Source organism: Otolemur garnettii, unplaced genomic scaffold (genome assembly GCF_000181295.1).
Source record: "Otolemur garnettii isolate 467f Iridium unplaced genomic scaffold, OtoGar3 scaffold00052, whole genome shotgun sequence".
Taxonomy (NCBI): domain Eukaryota; kingdom Metazoa; phylum Chordata; class Mammalia; order Primates; family Galagidae; genus Otolemur; species Otolemur garnettii.
The window spans coordinates 8,320,211-8,325,779 of NW_003852447.1; the positions used below are offsets into that span (position 1 = coordinate 8,320,211).

At 38.2% G+C, this 5,569-nt stretch overlaps 1 protein-coding gene and 1 pseudogene across 3 annotated transcripts in view; both read left to right on the forward strand.

Moving 5' to 3' along the window:
* The window catches only part of PRKD1 (protein kinase D1), a 305,211-nt gene that overhangs the window by 123,537 nt on the left and 176,105 nt on the right, over positions 1-5,569 (forward strand). The gene's annotated exons all lie outside the window — the stretch shown is intronic.
* The window catches only part of LOC105887167, a 99,237-nt pseudogene that overhangs the window by 92,790 nt on the left and 878 nt on the right, over positions 1-5,569 (forward strand). Inside the window, exon 2 of the transcript XR_002773936.1 lies at positions 3,231-3,322. The product of XR_002773936.1 is annotated as a synaptogyrin-4 pseudogene (transcript). The remainder of the gene's footprint in view (positions 1-3,230; positions 3,323-5,569) is intronic.

Consider the following 5,569-nt stretch of genomic DNA (forward strand, 5'->3'; position numbering starts at 1 on the left):
ATCTATTTTTCCTTTAAAATACAGAACTATGTTATGTTCACTACCTTGTACATAATTAAAGTTTAATCCTATTTATTGAATAGGGGAAGGAATAACATGTCCTCATAATATAATAGCTTTGTGGTATGGGCAGGAAGGGCCCTGCCAAACAGTGGTTTGAAGTTCTCTATCAGGATATTTAGCTTTGGGATCATTTTAATTTAAATAAGTGAAGAAAACTAAATAGAAGAAAATCTCCAAACTTGAGGACAGATCTTGGAAATAACCCAATTGGATTTTAAAAAAGAATAAAGATTCACATGTACCCTTGTAAGATGAATCTTTCTAAATGTAGAACATAACTGTCTTAACACAATAACTAAGAAAATGCCATGAAGGCTATGTTAACCAGTTTGATGAAAATATTTCAAATTGTATACAAAACCAGCACACTGTACCCCATGACTGCATTAATGTTACACAGCAATGATTTAATTAAAAAAAAAAAAGAATTCTAGAAGAAGTTGGAAAAACTCTTATAGATGTAGGCAAAGAATTTATGAAGAAGACCCCAAAAACAATCACAGCAACAACAAAAATAAATAAATACACACATACATAAAGGCATAAATAAATGGAATCTGATAAAAAAAAGAACAAAGAATAAAAAAGAATGGAAGAATGTTTACATGCCATTGGAATACCAAAGCAACCAAATATCAGGATTTTGGGATTCCAGAGGAAGAGGTGGGCAAAATCATAGAGAATCCATTAAATGAAAAAAATCTAAAATTTCCTCAGTCTTACAAGATATATAGACGTCTAGACAGAGAAATCTCAAAAACTCCTAACAGATTTAATTACAAAGGTTTTCTCTAAGGTACATTATAGTCAGACAATCAAATGTCAATGGCAAAGAGAGAATTCTGAAAACAGCAAGAGAAAAACGTCATCCCATATAAGGAAATCTGCATCAGAGTAACAGCAAGTATCACACCAGAAACCTTCACAGGTTAAAAGAGCTTGAGGTGACATTCAGAGTACTGAAAGGAGGGCCACCCCCCGCCCGCCCCCCCCGCCCCCCCCGCCCCAAACAACTAGGCAATACTGTATTCAGCAAAGTTGTCCTTCAAAACTGAAGGGGAAGTAAAGTGTTTCTGAGAGGAGCAAAAGCTGAGGGAATTCATCGCCATTAGACTAATCCTGCTAGAAAAGCTTAACAGGGTCTGGTTGGCACCTGTGGCTCAAAGGAGTAGGGTGCCAGCCCCATATATGGGAGGTGGCAGGTTCAAACCTGGCCCTGGCCAAAAAACAAACAAACAAACAAAAGAACTGGAAAAAAAAAAAAAGAAAAGAAAAAGAAAAGCTTAACCAGCCCTACATCTGGAAGCAAATGGATGGTATGGATGGTATTTACCATCATGAAAATACCTCAAATAGGGCTGAGCCTGTGGCTCAAAGGAGTAGGGTGCTGGCCCCATACGCTGGAGGTGGTGGGTTCAAACCCAGCCCTGGCCTAAAGCTGCAGAAAAAAGAAAGAAAGAAAAAGAAAATATCCGAAATAATAAAATGCACCAGAAGAGGAGACCCAGGAACGAGAAAGAAGTCAAACATTCTCTGTACACCAGCCCATCAAATCGTAAAGCTGCAGAGCAAAAGTGAACGAAGGGAACAAAGGATACAGAAAATAATCAGAGAACAATTACTAACAAAAGACAGGAACAAGTCCTCGCCTGTCAATAACAACCTTGAATGTAAATGTGTAAGTTTACCAATTAAAAGATATAGACTGGATGGATACAAAAGACCCAACTGTAAGCTGCTTGGAAGAAATTCGCTTCACTTGTAAGGACACCCATAGATTTAAAGTGAAGTGATGAGGGAAAAATGCTCCAAACAAACAAACAGAAAAACAAACCAAAAGCATGAAGGAGTAGCTGTGCTTCTATCAGACACAATAGACTTTAAGTTAAAAACACATCAAAAGAGACAAAAGAAGGGTTTTATAAAGTGATTAAAGGATCAGTTCTGGAAGAGGAGCTTTCAAATGTAAATATATGTACACCCAGCACCACAGCACCCATATATATATATATATATATAGCAAATATTGTATCTAATGAGATATACCCCTAATACAGTAACAGTTTGGGACTTCATCACCCCACTTTCAACATTGGACAGATTACTTAGACATAAAACAACACAGCAACCAGTCTATCCTGCACTATAGGCCTAATAGACATTTATAGAACATTTGATCCAGTAGCTGCAGGATACGACTGAAAAGATGTGGAATGAAACCGAGGGCCCATTAATTCATGGCTGGGCTAACTAATTGTGGTATATGTGTGCTGAAATAAAATATCAGCATAAAACCATAGAAGTGCCATTCTCATCACACGATATCAAGGGCACTACATTTTGTGTGTGTGCACATAAGATAATATAAATAATTATAATGTATGTACTGTGTTTCACTTAAATACCTTCCCTGTCACTAACAATGGCGTATGAAAAAATCTGCAAGTTTACTTTTAAATTTTAATGGAGCTTTCTATCTCCATGTCTCTCCTCAAATGATGGATTCCTTGGTTTCAGTTCCTATCATTGTGGAACACAGTGCAATTTGTTTACATTGTAAAAGTGGTAGAATTTGCTACCACCGGAAGAATTTGCTTCATAGACTCTGGCATTACACCTTGAGGGCTCTAGGTTGGGGTGACCTTATGACCTGGTTTCTTTCTGATGAAAAGAACTTTAATGAGGTTTGAAATATGGTTGAATATTATCAGCATGTTCTTAATACAGCCCAGTCTGGAAACAACCCAGATGTCCACCAACATTACCAACGTTACAATGGATAAATGGTGATAGAGGAACATGGTATTACATGTAGCAATGAGAATAAACAAAATTACAGCTAAATGCAATAGCATATGTCATTATAGTAAATAAAAGGTAACTCAGTAAAGCATCTATGGTAGAGTTCCACCTGTGTAAAGTTCAAAGACAAACAAGACCAAACAATATTGTTTAGATATACACACCTAAGTGGTAAAATTTGAAAGAATGGAAAAGAAATTGGGGAGTGGGAAAGTTTAGCATAGGAAGGAAAACAGAAATAGCAATGTTCCTTTGCTTGACTTCACGGTTAGTCTGTGGATTTAGACTTGACAGTAACTCATTAAATTATACTTTCAACTTTATGAGGTTTCCTGGTTACGCATTCTATTTCCTAATGAAAACAGTGTTAGAAGAAGAGAAAGAGAAGTACCAGGAAGGAAAAAAGAGAGAGAAAGGGAAGGGTGAGGAGGAGCAGAGGGAGGGGAGAAAAGCCGCAGTAAGTTAAATCCCAAGTTCCAGGTGACCAGCCTTTTCCTCTAACTGCACACTGTCCTGTCAGTTCCGAATGCCCTTCAGGAAACCCCTCCACCTCCCTCAGTTCATCACAGTCTTCACTGGGCTACGGTCCTGCTCTTGGTTCTCTCTGGCCGCTTTCTCAGTTAACAAAAAGCCATGGCCCAATATGTGCTGAAATGAGCACCCAAGGACCAGGGAAATGGCTGGGATATCACAGGATGAGCAAAGTCATTAACTTCGTTTAATCCTATAGACAGCACTCTCACAAGTTTGATAAGAACCTCGACTGTGGCTTTGTTTTCAGGAGTATTGCCCATGAATCCTGTCAAGGCTGAACAGTGCTAATAATACAATTATCGATGTTATGGTCACATGACTGTTCTCAACGTCAGCAGGAGAAACATTACCTATGATTACATATGGATACTACATGGACATTTCTGAAATAAAATGTCAGACAAATCCAATTGAGGAATATTCTACAAATGCCTGACCACTACTCTTCAAAACTGTCAACATCATCCAATACAAAGCCTGAGAAACTGTTACAGCTACCTAGCCTATGGAGACGTGATAACTAAATGTAATACAGTATTCTGAATGCGATCTTTGAAAAGAGAAAGGGCATCAATGGAAAACTAAGGAAATTTGGATGAAGTAAGGAGTTTCATTAATTATAACAAATTACTAATGTAAGATGTTAGTAATTGGGGAGACTGGGTGTGAGTTACATGCGACCTCTCTGTACTAGCTTCACAATTTTTCTGTAAATCCAAACCTTTTCTAAAATAAGTTTACTTCTGACAATGCTGGTATTAGCCTTACGCCTCTCTTGATATTCTATATGCATGAGTTTTGCAGGGTGCGTATTGAGGAGCGGAATTTCTATAGTATGTAGGTTTCTCAAACTTTAGTAGAAAAGGATAAATATTTTTCAAAGTGGTTTTTACCAATTAATATTTATACCAAAAGGGTCGGAAAGTGACTGTTTCTCAATTCTCAATGTCATGTGTCATCATCAGGCTTAAATACTGAGCAATCACGTGGATGTGTAGTGTCAGTAATTGTGGTTTGATTTTGGTTTCCCTGCTTAGTAATGAGGTTGAGCACCATTGCAGGTGTTTAGATTTCCTCTTTTGTGACGTGTCTGTGTAAATCTTACGGGAGGTCTTTTGCATACAGGTTCTTTGTTCCACGTCAAATTCCTCTCCCCTTCTGTGGCTTGCCTTTCCCGCTTCTTTGGGATCTTTTGATGACCAAAATACTTTGAATACAGTCTGATTTAGTTAAGTTCTAGAATGAAGTCAGAGAAAGTCTAGCTATGTTTGCTTCTGGGAGGCATCTGGACATGCTTTGGGTCTAGTACCAACCTAGTTCAAGGCTTGAATTTCTTTGGAGGATTCCAATGACAGTCAGGGCTGCAGATCCATTCTATTTCACCCGGACCCTGACTGTAGGTTGGAATTCCAAAAAGAATCTATATTTGCTTCTAACAGAATGCTCCACCCTTTGCCAGCTTGGAACTTTGATCCCAGTCACCCTCCTCTAGTAAGGCCATGAAAATAAAAGTTTGTATTTGCAGGAATTTTGAAATTTTTCAGAATTGGCAAATGCAATTGCTATGGCTTGAGTGTTTTGTCTCCTTCAAAATTCATGTTGAAGTTTAATTTCCAGTGCAAAAGGATTAAGAGGTATGGCCTTCAGGAGGTGCTCAGTCAAGGGCTTTGCCTCCATCGAGGGGATTCGGTGCCCTCCTAAAAGGCTTGACAGCGGGAGTAATCCTCTTTTCTCTTCTAACCCATCTGCCATGTCAACGGAGCAATAAGGTTCCATCTTTGAAGCAGAGAACAGCCCACAGCAGACGTCAAATCTTCAGGCACCTTCATCTTGAACTTCCCAGCCTCCAAAACTATAAGAAATAAAATTTATTACACATTACCCAGTTTCAGGTATTAGTTATAGCAGCACAAAGGGATTTATGGAAAGGTATTTTCCTTGCTAGATAACCTCTGTGGATTCCAGGTTTTCCTTAAGTATTGACCTGATAATTCTTTATTATCAGGTCAATTCTTTGATGCTCTTAAATAGACTTATTTTTTAAAAACTATCTAGCATTTTTTTAAGATTTATTTTTTATCCAGTGTGAGCCTGGTGTGGTGGCTTAGGCCTATAATCCCAACACTTTGGAAAGCCTATTGGTGGATGAGTTGAAGCCAGGAGCTTAATA